Here is a 23,402-nt window from a genome sequence, read left to right as displayed (position 1 = left end):
AAGAGAGAGAGAGAGAGAGAAGGAAGGGAAGGAAAGGAAAGAGAAAGAAAGAAAAAGAAAGAAAGAAAGAAAGAAAGAAAGAAAGAAAGAAAGAAAGAAAGAAAGAAAGAAAGAAAGAAAGAAAGAGAGAAGGAAGAGAAGGAAGGAATTAAGGAAGGAAGGAGAGAAAGAGGAAGGAAGGAAAGAAGGAAGGGAGGGAGGAAGGAAGGAAGCAAGGAAAGGAGAGACCATTTATTGAGTATCCAACATATACTAGGGCATGGGGACTCAAAAATGATAAATAAATTGTCCATGTCTTTAACAAACTCAGTAAGTAAATGTTAGGATCTGAATGTTTGTGCCCCTGCTTCCCAAATGCATATGTTAAAACCATTAGGTAGTACTATATGTTAATACCAACGTGGTGGTATTAAGAAGTGGGGCCTCCAGGAGGTGATTAGATAATGAGGGCTCTGCCCTCATGAATGGGATTAGTGCCCTTATAAAAGAGGCCAAGAGGAGCTTGTTTGCCCTTCCCAATGTGAAGACACAGCTAGAAGGCACCAGCTCTGAGGAACAAGCCTTCACCAGACAGCAAATCTACCAGCACCCTGATGTTGGACTTCTCAGCCTCCAGAACTGTGAGAAATAAATTTCTGTTGTTTATAAGTTACCCAGTCTAAGACAGTTTGTTATTGCAGCCCAAATGGACCAACACAATAAGCGTATTTTATTTAATAAGTAAATCCATAGATAAAGCATCTCCTACGTGCAAGACCTGTGCTGGGCATTAGAAATGCTGAGGTGACCAAGATGTCTCAAACTTTGTGGGATACGTATCCTAGTAGAAGAGAAAAATGTAAAAGTATTATCTTAATTGTGAAATTGCCATGTGACCTATACTGCAAAGAAGCACAACTGATATGAGATTGTGAAAGGAGAGGTCTAGATCTGGTTAGGAAGTTAAGGACAGCTTCCTGGACAAAGAGACTTATGCCTGAGATCTGAAAGATGAACAGGAAGTTACTAGTCAAAGGGAGAGGTAGAAGAAAAGCACACCAGAAAGAACTGAATGTGAGAAGACCTTGGAGAGAAAAGACATGCAGCACATTAGAGGAACCAAAACAGGCTAGTGTGGTGGATGAGGGTGGTGAGGCTGGGAGACGGGGAAGTCATGCAGGCTTGTGGGAGAGCTATTGAGCTATTGTTGGGTTTAAAACAGGGATGGTATGATTAGATCTGCAATTCCATAAGATGGTTCTAGCTGCTATGTAGAAAATGGTTTGCTGAGAAAGCAATAATAGAAACTGGGAGAAAAATAGAAGGCTATTACAATAGTCCAGGTGAGAAGTATAACGAAAGCTTGAAAGAAAGTAGCAGCACTGGAAATGGAGAGAAATAGAGGGTTAGAGAGAGATTTTAGAAATGCAAATTGCAGGACTTAGTGATTGATGGGAACTGTCTCCAGAATCCCGGCACCCATGGATTAACCGTGGCGCCATTCATGATAAAGGGAGCATTCAAAGGGGGTCAGGTTTGAGGGAAGTCTTGTCCATGAGAGAAGCAGATGTGTAGAGATCACAACACTGTGATGTTGGGACATGATGGAGACAGAGGAGGGGGCTGCTGGCTCTGCCTAGGGAGTCAACTAAACCTCCATGGAAGAGTTGATAATATGCTGGATGTTGAAGGAGGAATATAATTTTCTTATATTTTAGACCTCGCCTTTCACACTCTCACAATCAAAAAGAGAAATGATGTATTCCAAGACTCAGGATCACACTTAACATGAGACAACATAAATGGGCAAGGATGAGAACAAGAGTCACTTAACTTTAATCACTTACTTTATCGGTGTTTTTGTTCCAAATTCTTTTAGAAATATATACTAGATTTTTAAAAGTAAGTATGGTGGGCACTGATGCATCACCAACATCCCTCAGAGAAGGATCCGGTGCCCCAGCTGCTGGGACTGCTGTTGGCAGACAGCCTTCAGCTGTCATTCCCCTCAAGGACTGCCTCCTGGCCAAGGTTATGCCTGGGGCAGCTGACATCTAGTGAACGGTTGATGGGAGAGTGTAAAGACCTGGCCATTCAGGCCCAAGTTGAGAGAACCCTGAGGGACCATTCTACCTGCAGAGCTCTCCATATGGTCAGTTGAGACTATTGTTGGGGCCACATTGAAGCTCAGTGTCTCCACCTGCCCCTTACTGATTCCTCTCCACTCCCTTCTGCAGGTGTTGGTCCCAGAGGTGCTACTTAATAAGCTTCCTACGCCTTAAACACTGCCTCAGAGTCTGCTTCCCAGGAAGTCCAACCAGATTGAGAGTAAGTAAAGATATAAAGGCAAAAGGAAAACAAAGTGGGAAGAAGAATAGTCACTGGGATAAGGTAAGTAGATGAAACTCATCCCCAGCAAAAGACAGCATTCAGAGTTGATGCCATGCTTTCATGCAGCCAGTTAAGAGAGGTATTCAATCAAATTCATGAGTCGGAGTTTCCCCAGGCTAAAAACAAACCAGTTGCCCAGAGGAAGAAAAGCTCTCCCAACGCTGAGACCCAAGAATTTTTTTCCTCTAGGGCCTTACAAAGAGAACACGGTAATATAGTAACAACAGCTTCAATATCTCTCCATAAGAGCAACAGCATGTTTCAGAAGGATATGTAAGGGTGCAAACCCTAGTTACAAACTCAAACATACAAATAATATATTTTCTTTATTTCCTTATGTTTGAATTAATTTGTTGCTTGAGTGCTGGATCCCATTTCACTTGGGAGCAAAAAAAGCAATGTTCATTGATTCAGGATAAATCCAGTCAAACTCAGAATATTCTCCATTTATTCTGTTTTTTCTAGTTTCTCTTCTCAACAAGTATTCTTCCAAATGTATTATTTATGTCACAAGATTCATATTCTAGTTCTTCAGAGTTATGAATTTTTTATTTTTTATTTTTTATCTTTTTTTTTTAGAGGCAGTGTTGCTCTGTTGCCCAGGCTGGAGTGAGGTGGCACAATTATAACTAACTACAGCCTCAAACTTCTGGCCTCAAGCAACCCTCCCACCTTGGCCTCCCAAAGTGCTGGGATTACAAATGTAAGCCACCATGCCCATCTAGAGTTATGAATTTTTAACCTCGAAATTTTGACTTCTGTTAGCCAGATACAATGGCACTCGCCTATAGTTCCAGCTACTCAGGAGGCTGAGGCAGGAGGATCACTTGAGCCCAGGAGTTTGAGGCTGCAGTAAGCAATGACTGTACCACTGCACCCTAGCCTGGGTGACAGAACAGAACCCCCTCTCTAAAAATAAAAATTAAAAACTTTTAATCCTGACCGTTGAGACTTAATCCTACTTTTCTCAAAGTAGTTCAGAATAGATTTTTGAAACTTACAGTTTACTGTTATTTCTAATTTCTTTTCAACATCCTTTTTCTGAGGCAATGGATGCCTTCCACCTAGTTTGAAGGGGTAAGGAGGGCCAGGGAATGGGCCAAAGGGCACTACAGAAGATTAAACTAATCTCAAGGAATTAAAAAAAAAATGGGTTAACAGACTGATTGTTATAAACAAACTGATTGTTACAATGTTTCAAAATAACATTCCTCAGTGAAAATCACTAGCACAATGCTAGTATATAGAAAAAAACAAAAGTAATTGGGGTGGGTGCTCAGAACCATGTGACCCAAACAGACAGCATGTGGTGAGTCACAATGGAGTCAGGAATATATTTTAATGTGGAGGAATGGACAGACTGTTCAACTTTCAAACAAGGCTTATCCAAGTAGAATCAGGATTCTCTATAATTTATTTATATATTTCTATATGCAAGATATCAGTTTCAAAAAAGCAGGAAGTTAGGGAGGTTGTGACATTTTTGTCTCTGTTGTTTAACTAAAAGCCCCTGTGAAAAATGTGATGTCCCACAAAATGAAAAAATCACTATGAAAATTATGTCTATTTTGTCCTCTGCCACCATTAACTAAGCTGAAGTCCAGCCAGTTTGTTTTAAATTTCAAACCACTGGAAAGGACAGGCTCAGGAGGAATATGTGGAAGTTCAGAGGTTTCTGGGTTCTAGTGACAGGAGCAGAACAAAGTATGGCCACTTCAGATACAAAGTTTAAGAGGGTAAAGAGCCTCCTGAAGATGAAACTAAATAGCATGGCCAGTCACCGTGGCTCACGCCTGTAATCCCAGATCTTTGGGAGGCCAAAGCGGGTGGATCACCTGAGGTCAGGAGTTTGAGACCAGGCTGGCCAACATGGCAAAACCCTGTCTCTACTAAAACTACAAAAATTAGGCCGGGCGCGGTGGCTCACGCCTGTAATCCTAGCACTTTGAGAGGCCAAGGCGGGCGGATCACGAGGTCAGGAGATCGAGACCATCCTGGCTAACACGGTGAAACTCCGTCTCTACTAAAAATACAAAAAAATTAGCCGGGCGTGGTGGCGGGCGCCTGTAGTCCCAGCTACTCGGGAGGCTGAGGCAGGAGGATGGCGTGAACTCGGGAGGCAGAGCTTGCAGTGAGCGGAGATCGCGCCACTGCACTCCAGCCTGGGCGACAGAGCGAGACTCCGTCTCTTAAAAAAAATAAAAAATAAAAATAAAATTAGCCGGGTGTGGTGGTGGGTGCCTGTAATCCCACTACTCGGGAGGCTGAGGCAGGGGAATTTCTTGAACCCAGGAGGTAAAGGTTGCAGTGAGCCGAGATCGTGCCACTTCACTCCAGCTCTGGACAACAGAGCGAGACTTTGTCTCAAAAATAATAAATAGATAAAATAGCAGATGCACACAAAGCTCTGTCGGCAGAGAATGCTGAAAATACCCAGAGGCTAAATTGATGATCTGGAACACTGTGGAGGCAGGACACAACAGTCTCAGACCTACAACTGAGAGGGGATATTAAGAGATGCTTTCTGTAATTGAGAATGGATGCCTTGGGAGCATCGTTTCATTTAAACAGTGAGTTTTAGTAGGCATTGCACGTAGCGAAAACGAAGAGACCTTTAAAGCAGAATTTGTGTGTGTGCGTGTGTGCACGTGTGTGTGTGCACGCGCGTGTGTGTGTTATTAAGGAGAATTACATCATTACTGTGAAGTTATTCACTGACTTTATGTCTATATGCCAAAGTTTCAATACTAATAGTTTATCTATATGACTGTTTAAATTCACAAGCAAGTATTTGAAAGAATATGATTATAGACAGGTTGCTCTTTATTATGAAATTCTTCAGAATAGAAAGAGTTGTAGAAAATAATACAATAAACCTCCTACAACCACCCCTCAGCTTATGAAATAAAGCAGTACATGTGCATCTGAAGCCTTCTATGTATCTCCTCCACATATGTAATTCCTTCCCTATCTCACACAGGTAACTACCATCCTGAATTTGTTAATTATTCCAATATATATCTATAACACCACCTATTTTTATGCCTTAAAAATACATAGTATGTTTTGCAGATATTTAAACTTCATGTAGTGTCATACAGCATGAATCGTTCTCTGTTTTCACATCTCATGTTTGCATCTATGTCTAATTGACTTTCTGTGCTGTATATAATTCCTTTGTATCATTCCATTGTTTTTAGGCTTTTGGATTCAGGTTCAAATATTCAATTTTTTATCCACTTTCTACAGGATGATTTTTTCTAATCTTTACAATGGCAAAAAAAAAAAAAAAATGTTGCTATGGAAATACTGGTTCTTTGTGTGCAAAGTCAAAAGGTTTTTTGGCCAAAAATTCTCAAAGTATGGTCCACAGACCCCTGATGGGCCCAAGACTCTTTCAAGCAATTCATGAGGTCAAAACCATTTTCATAAGAAGAAAATGATACCATTTATCTTTTTCACTGTGTTAACATTTGCATTGATGGTGCAAAAGGAATATTAGGTAAACTGCTGGCATCTTAGCAGGAATCAAGGCAGCAGCATCCAGCAATACTAGTAATTATTGTATTCTTCACCATCATGCACTGGTGGTTTTAAAAAATCACTGAAGAATATTAATTTTACTAAATTTCAACTGTTACATAGTCATCTATTTAATATTTTGTATATTAAAGTAAGAAGTAAGCACAAAGTACTCTGTTACATGCCAAAGTACAATGGTCATCTCAAGAAAAAGCATTTGTGTGATTGTTTGAGTTGTAAGATGAACTACTACTTTTTTCGCTAAACATTATTTTTAAGAGGATGACTGAGACTGTGATTATTAAACTCTTGGGGTTTGGCAGACATTTTCTCAAAAGTGAATGATGTGAGCCTGCTACTCCAAAGAAAGCTGACTGTATTGTTGCTGATGATAAAATTTGAGCTTTCAAAACAAATTAGAAATTTTGAAAACTTGAATCCAACCCTGGATTTTTATACTTTACAGCTTCTCAGTATTTCATGATTTCTCTGATGATATGGGTGGTGATTTTTGACATTGTATAATGTAACTATATCAACATTTTGAAAATCTATGTAATTCAGTAAACCAATAATTTCCAAATGACCGATGCAAAATGTTACAAAATTATTCATGGGTAAAAAATCCACTCACAGTATAATATAAACTATGCATTTTAATTTAACAGAGTATGAAAAACTCATTGATATGGGTTCAAATAAGCTTTTAAGAAACTACCACTTGTTAGTTTTGGGTAAAGTATCAAAGAAGAATTGCCACAACTATCTGAAAAGGCCATTAAAATTCTCTTCCCTTTTCCAAATCTATATTTGTATGTATCTTCATTTTATTTATGGACTTCAATCAAAACAGTATACCACAATAGACTGAATGTGGAAACAGAATCCAACTATCTTGTATTAAGCCAAGCATAATTACAGAAATGTAACATAATGGCACTATTCTCACTAAAATTTTTGTTTTGGAAAATATAATTAGTTTATAAAAATATGTCATTCATGTTAATATGTAATCAGTTTCTTACTGCCTTTTAAAGACTGAATGAATGTATTTTTAATTTCTCAATTTTATCTTCTAATATGGTAAATATCAATAGAAACAACTCACATAGCCAAAAGCTCTTTGTTATCCTCAAAAATGCTTTAAAGTTTAAAAGGCTCCTGGGACCAAAGAGTTTAAGAACTGCTGACTTAGGGTATACTCGAGAGTTGAATTGCTAGATCATAATTTATCTTTACCAAATATTTGCCAGGTTATTCCCTAAAATGATTGTATCAATTTAAACTCTCACTTGCAGTGTATCAAAATGCCCATTGCTTACATCGTTGTCAGCATTTTGGACTCGGTTCAGACTTAATTTTTTTTATATCTGATAGGTGCCAAAGTAGTGGTGTTTTAGTCTGTATTCCTCTGATTACTGCTACTTTCCCCTTTCCGTGTATTTATTGGGTCTACAAATTTTCTTTCCTTTGAAATTCTTGTGTATATATACAGAGAGAGAGAGCACATTCTTCTTTTGTTTCTTTTTTCACATCAATTTTTACGGAGCTCTTTACATTTTCCAGGCATGCCTCCCTTAGTTGGTTTCTCTTCCTTTTTTTTTCTTTTTCTCTTTTTTTTTTTTCTTTTTCTTTTTTTTTTTTTTTTTTTTTTTTGAGGCAGGGTCACACTCTGTCACCCAGGCTGGAGTGCAGTGGCACGGTCACGACTCCCTGCAACCTCAACCTCCCAAGGCTCAGGTGATTCTCCTGCCTCAGCCACTGAGTGGCTGGAAATACAGGCACACATGACACCACACATGACTAATTTTTCTTTTTTTTTTTTTTTTGAGACAGAGTCTCGCTCTGTCGCCCAGGCTGGAGTGTAGTGGCAAGATCTTGGCTCACTGGAAGCTCCGCCTCCCGGGTTCACGCCATTCTCCTGCCTCAGCCTCCTGAGTAGCTGGGACTACAGTTGCCCGCCACCAAGCCCGGCTAATTTTTTGCATTTTTAGTAGAGACGGGGTTTCACCGTGTTAGCCAGGATGGTCCCCATCTCCTGACCTCGTGATCCACCCACCTCGGACTCCCAAAGTGCTGAGATTACAGGCGTGAGCCAGCGTGCCTGGCCCACATGACTAATTTTTGTATTTTTAGTAGAGATGGGGTTTCTCCATGTTGCCCAAGCTAGTCTCAAACTCCTAGGCTCAAACGATCCACCCACCTTGGCCTCCCAAAGTGCTGGGATTACAGGTGTGAGCCACTGAGCCAGCCAAGTTTCTATTCTTTGTTTTACTTTTCACTTTTTAATTTTTGTGGAAGGTATAGTTTACATACAATGTAATTTTCATATTGCATACAATATTATTTTCGTATTACATATGTTCAGTTCATGAGTTTTGACAACTGTATAAGCCAAAGATATCAATACCCAAAACAAAATATAGAATATTATGCTCATCCCAGAAAGTTCCTCATGCCCCTCCCCAGAGGCAATCAACATAGTTTAGACTGACCTATTCTGTAAGTTCACATGAATGAAGCTGGGCACGGTGGCTCATGTCTGTAATCCCAGCACTTTAGAGGCTGAGGCAGGTGGATCACCTGAGGTCAGGAATTTGAGACCACCCTGGCCAAAGCGAAACTCCATCTCAAAATTAAAAAAAATAAAAATACTTCACATAAATGGGATTATATAGTATGTATTTTTTGTGTGTTTGGCTTCTTTCTCTCAACTTAACATTTTTGAGATTCATCCAGGTGGCTATGTATTTTAGTAATTTATTCTTTTTTACTGCTGAGTACAATTCCATTGTATGAATATACCAAAATTTCTTTATCCATTCTCCAGCAGATAGACATTTTAATTGTTTCTGGTATTTGGCTATTGCTAGTAAGATGACCATAAACATTATTGTACAAATTCCTTTGTGACACATTTCCAGTTCTTTTCGGTAAAATACCTAGGAATTGAATGAAATACCTTCTACACATCTTACCTTCCATATGTTTTATCCTGTCTTTCATATTTTCACCTTTTCATCTCTTTGTACTACATTCTACAGAATCTCCTTAGATTTGTCACCCAATTCATTCATTCCTTCTCCAGCTGTGCCCTGCTGCTTGTCCCATACACTGAGGTTTCATTTCAGTGGTTATATTTCCATTTCTAGAATTTTTACTTGATTCCTGTTTGTAATATTCTGGGTAATTTTGATAGTATCTTATTCCTTTCTCTTACTGTTTAATCCATATTTTACTGTTTTAATTACTTAAAATATCTTGCATTTAATATGTTCATTTTCTGAACTTTTGGGGAGCACTAATCACATTGCTTCTTCTCCTTTTTTTTTTTTTTTTTTTTTTTTCGAGATGGAATCTCTCTCTGTCATGCAGGCTGGAGTGCAATGGTATCTTCTTGGCTCACTACAACTTCCATCTCCTAGGTTCAAGTGATTCTCTTGCCTCAGCCTCCCAAGTAGCTGGGGCTACAGGCGTGTACCACCATGTCCGGCTAATTTTTCCTTTTTTAGTAGAGACGGGGTTTCATCATGTTGGCCAGGCTGGTCTTGAACTCCTGACCTCAAGTGACCCATCCACCTCAGCCTCCCAAAGTGCTAGGATCACAGGCATCAGCCACTGCGCCCAGCCACATTTGCTTCTTATTTGTTTTAATTTCTTACTCTTAGTAGCTTATTTTTTCATGTGTTCATAATTTTGGTTTGTAAGCTCATGTTGGTGAGGTTTATCTATAAGATTTATGCTATGAGAGCTATTTTGATAATATATATTACATATAATTATATTATGTAATTTTTTTGTAAATTAACTGCCCTCCACCCCATTCTAAATCTGGGAATGAAGAATGAGGCTTGGAACCTTGCAGCAGGAAGAACTTAATCTGAACAAGAGGCAGAATTTCCCAGTGGTCCCCTCATTCTGGAAGCCTTGTCCCTAGTGGGCAGGGGAAGAAGGACAGTGGGGAGATCAAACTGTCACTTTTACAGTGCTAGGGCCCAGGTTAGTTACTGATTCCCCACTCTGAGCCCTAGGGCTCTGCCCTAACCTGGATCCCCCGGGGATCCCAAGGGAGTTCTTTGTGAAGAGGATGAGGCCAGGGATCTGGCCCTTTTAGAGGAAGAGGGCGCACTCGCTATGTTTGAACTATGGCTTAAGAAGCCCTCATGCACCCCATCACTCCCTTTTTCCCCATCGACAACATGAGATCACCAAACCCCAGCCTTCACTAGGCTGCCTCAGGGCAAGAAGCAACCAACTAATTTTATGGAGAATCTTGGGAGAGGGCATGGCAGGGAGCCCTTGGTGAGCTTGCATGGCTGCCAGGAAAGGATTTTTTTTTTTCATTGTTCTGCCAGATGGTGGACGTGCTATCAAACTGGAACAATTTCATGTTAATATCTTGACTTGGAGTTTCTGATGACTCAGATTGTATAAATTAAACCTCAAAGCCATGTATGGGCAGAATCTGAATTCTTTTCTACCCAGAGGCCAGGGGAAGCAGACAACTTTGCTTGTCATTCCCCTTTGCCTGAGCATCTTTTTTCTGGTGGCATAGCCTTTTGAGGGCCGTAGCCATTTATGCAGAGCCTTGGTTCTACCTCCCCACCTTGCACAGGCTAGGGCCTTCCCCATTGTACCAGCATGTCAGAAACCCAAACCTCTTGATTGCCAAGATCCCCAAATACCCTCAAACAGGATCCCTCAAGCAGGACTGGGGACTAGTGTAAGCATCACCTCACCACTTCTGGTGTATGAGAGTTTCTTCTGTTTCCTTTGAGCTCAATATTTTAGAGACTACGTATTATATTTGACTCATCATTTCTAGGTGTTTTGTATTGCGAGGTTTTTCAGGGTATCCAGTTTGTTATGATGACAAAATTAACAGTCCACAAGCTGTTACTTTCCTCCCACCAAAATCATCAGTGAGTAATGGCCACTCTTCAGTCTTTCTCCAAGTCGGAGACCAACTTCTTCATAGTTAGGACAGGGATACTATCCAATTATCCAATTAATAGACAAACATACCCTGCAGAGAAATCTTCCTCATGTCTGAAACGTTCCTGCCAAATTCCTTAACTTTATCAGGTTCTAAGAGTTCCTGGATTACTCAAAAAGTTTATCAATGTGAGTTTCTTGCGAGAACATTCTAGGAAGTTTAATTGGGAACACAAAAAATATAGAGCCATTTGAAATGATCCAAGTAGGACTCAGGTGGGTTCCATAGTCTTTGCATGTTAGAACACACTTGCTTAAAGCTTCTACTCCACGTTTGTTTTGTCTTGTTTTCAATTAATGAAGCAGATGAGTCAAAAAAAATTAAAACCTAGACTTGCTCAAAAACACAAAACTTTCTTGGTGAATCTCACTTTTAGGTAAGATTCTGAAAAGAAAATAATGTTGGTTTGGAGAAATTGCAACTAGTTGATCTTGCTGGTTTAGCAACATATTGCTGTACTAAGGAAGAAGATGGTGCAATTTCCCTGTAATCTTCAGCCCCCACATGAAGTGCGTTCTTTCCTAATTATGGTTTGAAAATCAAAACGCCTGTGTTAAAGGCCATTTACTTACTGAATGGCAAATAGGAGAACAAGCATAAACAACTGGTCAGAGAAAATGGCTTTTTAAACCCCCAGCCATTTACACAGGGCCAGAGAAAAAGATCAAGCTTCTCATGGCACAAAAAAACCACGACCGTAGTTACCTCCTGATATTAAGATCCCTATAATGACTAAATATTCAGAGTTAGGCATGAAGAATATTTCGGAGTAGGAGATTAATAGGGAAGGAAAAGGATAATGTCCTAAAAATGAGCCACTAACTACAGAAATACTTCACTATGGTCTGAACATTTCTTCTAAAATTCATATGTTGAAACTTAATTGCCAATGTAATAGTATCATGAGGTGGGGCATTTTGAAGATGTTTAAATTATAAGGGGAAAGCTCTCATGGATAGGATTAAGGCCCTTTTAAGAGGGCTTCAGAGAGTGGGTTCTCTGTCTTCTGTTGCTCTGCCATGTTGTTTATTCCCTCTGGAGGAAGCAGGATTCAGTGTGCCACCTTGGAAGCAGAAATATCTTCCCCAGACACTGAACCTGTCAGCGTCTTGATCTTGGACTTCCCAGCCTCCAGAACTGTGAGAAATATACTTCTGTTCTTTATAAATTACCCAGCCTGAGGTATTATGTTATAGCAGCATAAACAAACTAAGACATACATCAAAACAATAATCCATAAAGAATCAAAGACTAGACCTTTTAAGCTAACTTGGGCTCAACTGGACATTATGATGCTTTATTCTTGGTAATCCACCTTTTGACCATGAGGACTTTCTCGCAGTAACTCTCTTTGGTGCCCTCCTCACATAATACCTGCATCTTACACCCCTTCCTCCCACACTGGAACACTGTCTGCCCTCCCATTGGGCAGAGTGGCTGGGTGATGTGGTGTGGTGATCTGGAAAGATCCAGCAACTGCAACAGGAGACATATAGAGAACTCTATCAGGAGGCTCCCAGAAGAGAGAGTAGTCAAAAGTTTGGAAAGTAGACAGCTTTGCAATCAAAATGATGACCCATCCAAAGAGGGTAGATTCTAGGACTGTGATCCTTGGGGGGATTTGTGGTGAGGGAACTTAGGCAGAACCCCATTTCAAAAGGCAGTAAGGGATGTTGTTCAAGTACTTCCTTCAGCAGTAAGCCTGTCCAGAGATTCAGGGCTACTTGATAGGCAAGGTTCCCACACTGGTTACCGCTATAGCCGTTGCAGCACTAGGGGGAGCCCTAAGGCAGGCTGATGCAGTGCTGGGTTGCATCCAAAGCACATGCCCCAGAGACCAGCGCAGCACTGGGGTGCTGCTAAAAAATACTCTGCATTACTAATCACCAGGCAAATATAAACCTAATCACCAGGGAAGTGTAAATCAAAACTACAATGAGATATCACCTCACCCAGTTAGAATGGCCATTAATAAAAAGACAAAAAAATAGCAAGTGCTGGTGAGGATGTGGAGGAAAGGGAATCCTTATACACTGGTGGTGAGAATGTAAATTAGTACAGCAATTGTGAAAAACAATATGTAGGTTCCTCAAAAAAATTAAAAATATAACAATCATATGATCCAGCAATTCCACTACTGAGTATATATGTAAAGGAATTGTAATCAGCAGGTCATCTGTTTACATAACCAAATGAAAAAAAAAATCAGTTAAGTCAAAGAGTTATTTGCATTCTCACATTTTTCACAGCACTATTCACAATAGCCAAGATATGGAAACAATCTAAGTACCCATGAAATGAAGGGATAAGGAAAATGTGGTGTATATATACACAATGAAATACTATTCATCCATACAAGAGAATGAAATCCTGCCATTTGCACAACATGGATGAACCTGGAGGATGTTATATTAAGTGAAATAAGCCAGGCACAGAAAGACATACTGCATGATCTCACTCATACATGGAATTTTAAAAAGTTGCTCTTATAGAAGTAGAGAGTAGTAAAGTAGTTACCAGCTTGGGTGGTTGGGGAAAGCGGAATGTGGGAAGATGTCAGTCAAAGGATACATAATTACCGTTAGATAGGAGGAAGAAACTTCAAGAGGTCTATTGTACAGCATGGTGACTATAGTTAATGACAATATATTGCATTCTTGAAAAATATAGAGAGAGTAGATGTTATGTGATCTTGCCACAAAAATAATTACTATGTGAGGTAATGCATTTGTTAATTAGCTAGATTTAACTATTCCACAGTACAATGTTATCTGTCAATTTTAAAACAAATAATAAACCACATACAATATAATTCAGAAAAAAAAGCAGAGACTAAACAAGGGCAGAGGAAAGGAACTAAGAGGACCAGCAGCTAGTTGAAATGGATCCCAAAACCAAGAGAGTGATCACAAGGATAGAGACAGGGGTCTAGGAGCCAGATCAAGGACTCACTCAGTGTTGCAGACAATCATTTGAGATAACACGGGCTCCTCCAAGGCATCCTTCCCCGAGGGCTTCTTTGTGCCCATTACTCTTCTTGATGCAGCAAGAAGAAAGAATCAAATTATTGGCCATGACTACCAAAATAGGCTCTCAATATTCGTAACAGAAATGATCATATTAAAAGCTAAAATGTTTAGAGACAAACGATTGTTTTGGTTCCAAAAGCTCCGCTCAATTTCTAAAGGTCTGAACAAAAAGTTTATAATATAAACACTGGAGTTGGAAAGATCACAGGGTAATGTAAAAGCCATTTCTTTCCTCTCAGCACAGCCACTGCTACCTACCTAGAACAGAGGCAAATCTCACAGTTGTGAGGAAGAAGATAATGGGGAAAAAAGAGCAAGAAAACAAGTAATTGATATGAATTCCTGAGAAAAGGGCCTCCATGGAGCTGGGGTGAAGCCTCTAGAAGAAATCTAAGGTAGTTTTGGGGAGGACCTGAGAGCATAGTAAACTTCTGCTTCCCTTCCCAGGATGTAGCCCAGAGATACCTAAAGCCTCTTGGAGAAGCCTATATCAAACATTAGGCTACAGCTGAAAACTGGCAAAGTCTGAGAGATGTCCTGGTAGATCGGCCTGAGCACAGCTTCACCCAGACTCAACACCTCCAGTGGTACAGGAAAGCAGACAGGAGTTCCCAGGGCCCCCTTGAAAAGGGTTCAGGAAAGCAAAGAGAGGTCCTGAGATAGGGATGGAGGGCACAGGTGCCTGGAACTAGCACATGAAGGCCCATGGCCGGGACATAATGGGATGCCGGTGCACAATGAGAAGGATCAGACAGATGGAGTTATATCTTATAGATGCCAGAAGACAGAGATGTCTATCAACCAGATTCACCCTCTTTACCAAATCCTGGATGAGAGAAAAGTTACCTCATCCCCAACCCCCAGGTCTTACAGCACCCATGGGACACAGAGATACCTTCAATTGGCTGTATTAAGAGTTCTACCACAAAATGGCCATAGGGGCTCAAGAGCTAAACTAAGCTGGGTTGTAGGGAAATAAAGTTACATCTTTGCTCACCTGAATTTTGTGACTGTGAAATTTATATCTGCTAACAGATCTGGATCCAGAATAACTCTGATTTAACGCTGAAATCTCCTAAACTACTGGCTTGGGACATCATAAGTTTTCACTAATTGAATTGTACAGAATCCAGAAATACATAACTATGAAATAAAATTTTGTATAAAGCTACATTTCAGACTAGTGAAGAAAAGCATATTCAATAAGTCAATTTGGTATAACTAGTAACAACTTGGGGAAAAAATTAAGACAAATCTCATCTCACTCTTATACCAAAGTAAATTTCATAAAGATCAAAGATTTAAACCCTGAAAAAGAAACTAGAAAAATGCCTAAAGAAAACTGGGTGTATTTATTCATAATCTTAGAATGAAGAAGACTTTTTAAAGAATGATACAAAACATAGAAGCATGATGAATATTAATAAATTTAGCTGCAAATATTTTTAAATTTCTATGCAATAAAATATAATAATGAACAAAATCAAAGACAATTGGTAAACTGGCAATATTGTTTACAACCCATGTTGTAGATAAAGGGCTAGCTTCCTAAATTTAAAAGGAATGTGTATATACCAGGTGCAGTGGCTCACGCCTGTAATCCCAACACTCTGGGAGGCCAAGGCAGGCAGATCACTTGAGGCTGGGAGATTGAGACCAGTCTGGTCAACATGAAAACCCTGTATCTACTAAAAATACAAAAAATTAGCTGGGTGTGGTGATGCATGCATATAATCCTAGCCACTCATGAGGCTGAGGCAGGAGAATCACTTGAACCCAGGAGGCAGAGATTGCAGTAAGCCAAGATCACGCCACTGCATTCCAGCCTGGATGACAGAATGAGACTCTGTCTCAGAAACAAACAAACAAAAAAGAAGGTACACTCCAGATATACTTGCAAAAGTATTCCATCAAATATGTTCATTACAGTATCATTTTTAGTAAAAATATATGTTATTATATATTATACATTATAATATACAATTATATGTTATAATATTTTGTAATAAAAATATATTTTTTTTTTACTAAAATTTTCTTTAAGAAAGGAACTAAGGAAGGATTGCCTGAGGCAGACCATACAAATGGCAGGTAGGGGTCTTGGACAGTATAGAGTTGACACAGTTATATTTCTCAGTTAACAAAATAATACCTCATCCTTTATTCATACCATAAGGCTTTTGTATTTTCTTTTTAATTAACTTACCAAAAAATATTGATTAGAGTCCTACTACATTCTAAGGATAGTCTATTACATCTTTTCAATAAAGCTGGACCTTGAGGGATTGGTGTAATTTCACCAAGTAGAAAAGACAGGTAAGGCATTACAGAAGGACAAACAAACATGGGGCCATGAAAGTTTATGGTGTGCTTGATGTGCAGGATAGAGCACACATGTATTACATGGGGGGTGGAAAGGGGTGCAGAAGCAGTGTAGCCAGAAAATGAGGCTGCAGCCAGACTCTGCTGCAGAAGCCATTGGTTTTTCAGCAAAAGATTATTATTGTTAAATTTGTATTTTAGAAAACAACTCTGGCAGCTGTGTGCAGGATGGAATGAACAGAGAAGGAGGCAAGAAGGCCAGATAGCTGAGTGATGCAACAGGTGATGAGGTCAGAACAAGGGCAGAAGATAGAATGGACAAGAGAGAAACACTGGGAACATTTCAGAGATAGTTTAAACAGAATGTGGCTACTTATAAGATGTGGGAAATGAAGGAGATTAAATCATTTGATATAGTATTAACAACACATAGTTGATCAAATGTGAGAGGCAAAGAAAATGAACACATTTCTAGTTTTGTTGACTATGAGAAGGCGAAGCTTTTAATCAACACAAAGAGTCCAGAAAGGGAAGCATTTTGGTAGAGGACTGGAAGATATGCTAAATTTTGGAGGCACTGGGTTTAAGGTACCTATGGGGCACATAGACACAGATGTCTGACTGGTATGTGGAAACATGGCAGGAACATTGGGTGTGAAAAAGACTGCACAAGCATATGGATAATGCTAGAAGAGAAGGGTGTGGAGATAGACCTTCAGAGAATCTTTGCATTTCAGGTCTGGGTCAAGGAAGAGGAGTCAGCCAAGAAGCTGGAGAAGGAAGAGAGAGTGTGAAGAAAAAGTAGTGACCCAAAGCCACAAGTGGAGTGAGCGAGGGAAACCAGCCCTGAATGGTAGAACTACAGAGTGAGACCAACAGAATCCCATGGAAGGTGGGCACCATAATCTGTCTCCTCAGCCCCACTCAATTTTCCCCCGCTGCTCTATAATTTGAAGAATTGTTCAGCTTTTCATATAAAAACTCGCAAATACTTTCAAAAAAGTAAGTGGTATATTCCTTTTTATCCTAGGGATTCATAAATATGAAAGATGAAGCAACTCTCCCTACACCACTTGGCAAGTCAAGGACAATGAAGTTTAGAGTTTCCCAGGCCTTAGTCCAAGACCCAGCAGCCAAACCTTTCAAGCACATAAATAAACAAAACCAGCAAAATAAACCAGAGTTGACCAAAAAATACCATGCAAATTAAATTGTGTATTTTTTCTATTTTCATGAGAAAACTTGCTTCTGACAAAAATACTAGATTCCTTTCTTATGTTTTATATGGTGTGTTCTTGTTCCTTTTTAAGTCTCTTAAAAAAATTTCCCCATAATCTTCATGTTCCTTGAATCCTGCCAAAGCCATGGACATTCCTGAAGAGTAGATTTACTTAGAATACTGAATCAACAATTTCTACGCATTTCATTTCACTACGTTTTTGGGAGTCACTAATTGTTTAATCTTGTAATTAATCTAAAGCCCTTCTAATTGTGTTTGCTCAGAAAAAAACAAACTGACTCAGATTGCAATAACATACTATTAGACATGCCTTGGAATTTATATAAGAAACCAATAAGTTAGCATAAAAATAATTGAGATGTATATATTATGACTTAAAGCTGCCAGGCCCAGGTATGGTGGCTCACTCCTGTAATCCCAGCATTCCGGAAGGCCGAGGCAGGCGGATCACCTGAGATCAGGAGCTCAAGGCCAACCTAGCCCACATGGTGAAACCCCATCTCTACTAAAAAAAACACAAAAATTAGCTGGGCATGGTGGCATGCATCTGTAGTGCCAGCTACTCAGGAGGCTGAGGCAGGAGAATTGCATGAACCCGGGAGGTGGATGTAGATGGTGCAGTGAGCCAGGATCACACCACTGCACTCCAGCCTGGGCAACAGAGCAAGATAGCCTCAAAACAAAACAAAACAAAAAAAGACTTAAATCTTTCAAAGCAAATAAACAAGATACAAAGATGTTTTTCATAAAGAATGTTTTTTAAAAATATGCATAAGATGTATCCAAAATAAGACCATTTTATTAAATCGCATTTTTAGGGTCAGAACTCAAACTAGACACTGGAAATGAGCTCAGCAGGTGAACAGGTAGTTGTTTTCTAAAATAAAGTACTAAGGACTCAGTGATGGAACTTGAAAGAATTATAATAATTTTTTCTTATAAAATCAATTTTTATCTGTAAATTTAAAAAACGATCTCACATTTTCACGTAGACATTTTAATAACTGGAAAATTTAATTCTGAGCTAATCTAAGTAAAATTGACTTCCACTGGTATCAATGTGGTGAAGGGAACTTCCACAAATCCAGTAAATTCAAGAGATGCCGGAGTATCTCTAGTTTAAGATATAGCTGGTCTTCCCCTCTGGTCTTGAAGCAAGCAGTTGCTCTTCTCCCTCCGGAGCTGATCCCTTCTCCTGCACTTTAGATCCCAGTCTTTCTATCCGCCTCAAAAAATTACCGACTCCACTGGTACCATCTTCGTGGTATCTCCTTTCTCTGGCTCCACTGGATCCATTTATCTTACGTGTAAATTGTGTCTCTGTCTTGGAAATAAATACACCTGTGAAAGTAACCCTGAGATCCACCCAGGATGTATCCCTTCCTCTTGTTCCTTTCGCCTGGCATTTCTTGACTGGTTGTCTCCACCAACTCCTTCCTTCAGCACCACCCACTCATGGCTTTACCTCATTTCCTGTAGTGAGGATCCTGCTCACTACCTTTACTTCCACTCAAAACCATAAATTGCGGTTCATCAAATCAATGGCCTATTCTCAAACATCATTTCTCTTGAATTTATAGCATATGACCCTGTTGGCCAGCCCCTCCTCAATAACTAGCTGGTTCGTGTAAAACTTAGATCATTTGAATTTTCACAATGGTTAAGAACACAGATTTTGTTGTCAAGCAGACCTGGCATCATTGTTTAGTAGCTATTTGACCTCAGTGAAAATTCTTAAACTCCTATCAGTCTCAGCTTATTCATCCAAAAAACTGAATAACTCTTCCTCCTAGGGACAGCTGTGAGAATTAGTTAATAAAATGCATGTAAAATTCTTAGTATAGTAAATGCTCAGTAAAAATTACCTCTCCTACTGATTACTCCCCTGTGTTCTTTGCTAACTCCTCTCCATTCTTGTGTCCCTAAATGAGGATTTCTCTCAAAGCCCTACACTTTTCTCTCTACTAGCTCCCCTTTAGACACTTCATCTACTCTTACTGTTTCCAGTATGTTCACTACACTATAATCTTCTAGTTTTGGCTTTGACTTCTCTGCCAAGCGCCAAACAACCCTACTTCACAAACTACCCTTGAGGATATTTCTGCATGAATGAGCTGTCATTCCTCAAATTCAACACACAACAAAAAGATATCATCATCTTCTACCTCCTCCCAACCTCCCTCAGTGGCATCACAGACATGGAATCTAAGAGTCATTCATTAATCATTCTTCCTTCTCACCTCCCTACCCCTCACATATCCAATACCCTGTTTTTACTTTCTAATTTCTCTCATTTCTGATTATGCCTTTTCATTTCAATCACCAACACTCCAGCCTGAACCCTTATCTTCTAGCACCTAGATTATTGAAATAGCCTCTCAACTTGTATGCTTGTATCTCGTTCACCATCAGCAGATTAGTTTTCCTAAAATGTCAATTTAATAGTACTTCTCCCTTGCTCAAAATCCATTTACACCTACTTTTCCCTCCCATTGTCTACAAGATGAATTAAAATGGCTGTCTTTAATTCAAGATCCTCCACACCCAGACAGTAATCAACCTTTCCAATTTTATCTTCCAACCAAAATCTTCCAGGTTAAAAACTAATTTATCTTTGTATTCTCAATATCTATCACAATATCAGTCAATAAATAAAACTGAACTGAGCTATTCTAGCTAATATACTTCCATAATTTAGAGTCATTTGTTAAGTGAATGTTAAATTTATTCTTAATTCAATCCATTTGTCTAATGAATATTTATTGCCAAAGAGCCTGAAACTGTATAAGCAGTATAATTAAACAATATTTACAAATGAATGAATTAGTCAAGATAGGCCAATTTATGCTGAAGTAACAAATAATCCCAAAATCTTAGTGGTGCTACACACAGCTTACTTGTCACTCATACAAAGCTGAGGCAGGGGAGGTTCCATGAAGCTGCCCTTCATGTGGAGTCTTGGTATCCCTACATGCTTCAATCGCATGGACATCTGTATCAAAATATCATTCCCTAATCACCATGTCCAGAGAAAAGAGCATGGAAAATCATATGTCATTCTTAAACCCTTTCACCTGGAAGGAATACAAAACATCTTCACTTACACGTTATTTATCAAAGCAGGTTTGCTTTGTGGCCCCAGGATGACTGAAAGGAAAGTGTTTGGTCACTTTTACCAGTGACCAAACACTTAACCACTTAACAAGCATCCAAATCTCCAGATACTGCTTGCCACAGACTCCAGGATGACTGAAAGCACATTACATAGAAAGGAAGTTGGCAGAACCATGGCGGAGTGGGAAGTAACAGCAGTTAAGGAGCTGCTTGGGGAGGATAATGCACATATCAGCATCTCAGAAGGCAACTCTTCTGAGAGAATCATTGTTCTGGCCAGATCTATTAATGCCATCTGTAAAGCATTTGCTGTGATCACTAAAAATCTGGGAGAGGACATCAGCCACTCTGCAACCAGTGGGACCATTGATCCTCACGCAGCCTGTGGCCCAACTGGGTTCTGGTGCATTGGCATTCCTGTGAACTCGCTTTTTACAAAATATTTATCCTTTATAACCAGTGTGGCTCTTTCTTTGGTAAAGGCAGGTACAAGAGCAAGGAAATAGGAGACAGCACAAAGCTCAGGACCAGGTGGCAGGGCAGGCTGGAAGAAACGCAGGCAGGCCATCACTATTATGTCACCTAGCATTGATTATGTGGACCAGACTTCATGGCCATGTTGGAAACTCTCTTTGGTCCCTGTGGCAGGCATGATTATCCAGGATCAACCCAAGTTTTTTAGCTCTCTGGTCAACTTTGCTGGTGTCAGGATGGACACAGCTCAGGCAACAAGGCATGCTTTTCCCACACCATCCAGGAGACACCAACCATGTGTCTCAACTCTGACCTGGAGAGACCACCTCTGGGGTTTACCAAGCAGCATCAGATGGAAATGCAAAAGTCTCATTTCTCTATATTGTGTAATGATACCAGATTCCATGACACTTAATTCAGCTCTCCAGACATGAAAATCTCTTGGGCCTAGTTGAGCACCTTTGCATTCAAATTCCCTTGAACTCACTTTTTCTAAAATATCTAGTTGGGTGCATCAGAAGTCAAGTCATCAGAATTCAATGAGATCTGTCAAATATCTGATATACAACTTAAAATCAGATCTGCTGGCAACGTTAGCTTTGCCTATAGAGGGTACCCAGAACCCTTCTGCTACTTACCACTCACGCTCCATCTATAGATTTTCTGAACAATTGGCAATTCCATGTTTTTAGTAGTCTATAATTTTGTTTCTACATTACTTTATCATTAAGTTGCAATTTTTGTACATTGTTGTAATGGCTTTCTGTGTTAAGCTGTCAACACTGAGTGCCCTACTTCATTTTATAAGTTTTTTGTTTGTTGTTTGTTTTCTTTCTTACTCATGGGTATACTTTTCTCTGTTTGTCAAGAAAAAGTAATAAGAGACTATTAATAAATTTGGGTTTGGTTATGTAATGTCAAGACATTTTTGAAAAAAAACATAAAAGATGTGTTGAAAAATAAATTGAGGGGAAAGACATATATAAGTGATATTTTTTCTAATCTTAAAAATAATACTTGTTCTCAATGCCAACACATAATGTCGTATGGTTGTGTTTTCAAAATGGTGACCAGTGAGAAATAAAATCCACTTTCCTAGTGCCAGGAGATCTGCATCTCCACTATGGTTAGGGGAAGAGTTTTTCTAATGTTTCCAAAAACTTTGTAGAGGCTTCCAGTGGTCTTATTTCTCCTACAAATTCAAATTGTGCAGACAAGCACAAAGCAGAAAACTGAATCCTACCATCCACTCCCAGGAAAGTGACCCCTGTTAATATTTTGGGGGTATACACTTCTTTTGTACTACTCAAATATTATATCTGAATAGGTAGATTGTTTAAAAAGATATAACTATGCCATAATATTCTCCAACTCACTTTTTCATTTCTCCTCAATGTAATGACACCAGATTCCATGACACTTCAGAACCATCTTTCACAGAAACATATTTACATGAAACTCTATACCAGGTGTTCTTCTAGGGGCCAGGGATAAAGATGTGGAAATAAAAATAAAAGCCCCCAGAAAGCTTACCTTTTGAGGAAGAGGAGAGGGAGGACAAAAAATAAAAAGGCAAAGACAAAACAACAGATCATACATTTTAGTTAATAGTATATACTAAGAAAAAAATAGTTAAAGAGATAAGGAGGAGTGAAGAGGAATGATATTTTAGATAGAATAGTGTGTCAGTCAGGGTCCCAGCAGAAAAAGAGCTTCACCCTCAGATGAATCAGAAGAAGAGATTTCATTTGAAGTTCACAGAGGCATAAATGGGAGGCAAAGCAAAAGGGAAAAGGCAGTACTATTCCAAGGGCTGAAGGAGCAAAGACAGAATAGAACAGGAGAGCCCAGCGCCAGCTGGGGCCATGGAGAAGGGTCATCTGGAGTTGCGGGAATGCAGTGACTTCTAGAGATGCAGGCCTGAATCAAAGAAGGAGTGGGGGAGAAATACCTGGCCTTTCTCCGTTCCCCTCTGTGCTGGTGCCAATCATGACAGAATCCAAAAGGAAGCCAAAAGGGCACAGGAGGTGGTGGGGTGAAAAGAGTGAGAAGTCATCAGATTTCAGATAGTTTGAAGATAGAGCCAGTGAGTTTTGCTGATTGATATGGGGCGAGAAGGAAAGAACAATATCAGGATGACACCTAGGTTTTGGCCTAGGTGCTGATCAATAGAGTTACAATTATTGAGATTGGAAACAGTGAGGAAGAAGCAGGTATGGAAGGTAAGAGTTTGGTTTTGGACATGTCTGGTTTGAGATGCTTATTAGACATACAAGTGGAAAGGTGAATTTGGAGCTTAGAGGAGATATAAATTTGGGATTTGTCTGAAAATAGA

At 39.5% G+C, this 23,402-nt stretch overlaps 1 long non-coding RNA gene across 1 annotated transcript; it reads left to right on the top strand.

The window, feature by feature from the left end:
- Positions 1 to 20: 20 nt before the first annotated feature.
- On the top strand, positions 21 to 17,820 carry LOC126948298 (uncharacterized). Its single transcript, XR_007723387.1, has 3 exons — positions 21 to 2,307; positions 16,977 to 17,131; positions 17,270 to 17,820. It is a non-coding gene; the product is annotated as an uncharacterized LOC126948298 (long non-coding RNA).
- The last annotated feature ends 5,582 nt before the right edge of the window (positions 17,821 to 23,402 follow it).

Source organism: Macaca thibetana, chromosome 2, assembly GCF_024542745.1.
Source record: "Macaca thibetana thibetana isolate TM-01 chromosome 2, ASM2454274v1, whole genome shotgun sequence".
Taxonomy (NCBI): Eukaryota; Metazoa; Chordata; class Mammalia; order Primates; family Cercopithecidae; genus Macaca; species Macaca thibetana.
This window is presented reverse-complemented; position numbering and strand designations above follow the sequence as displayed.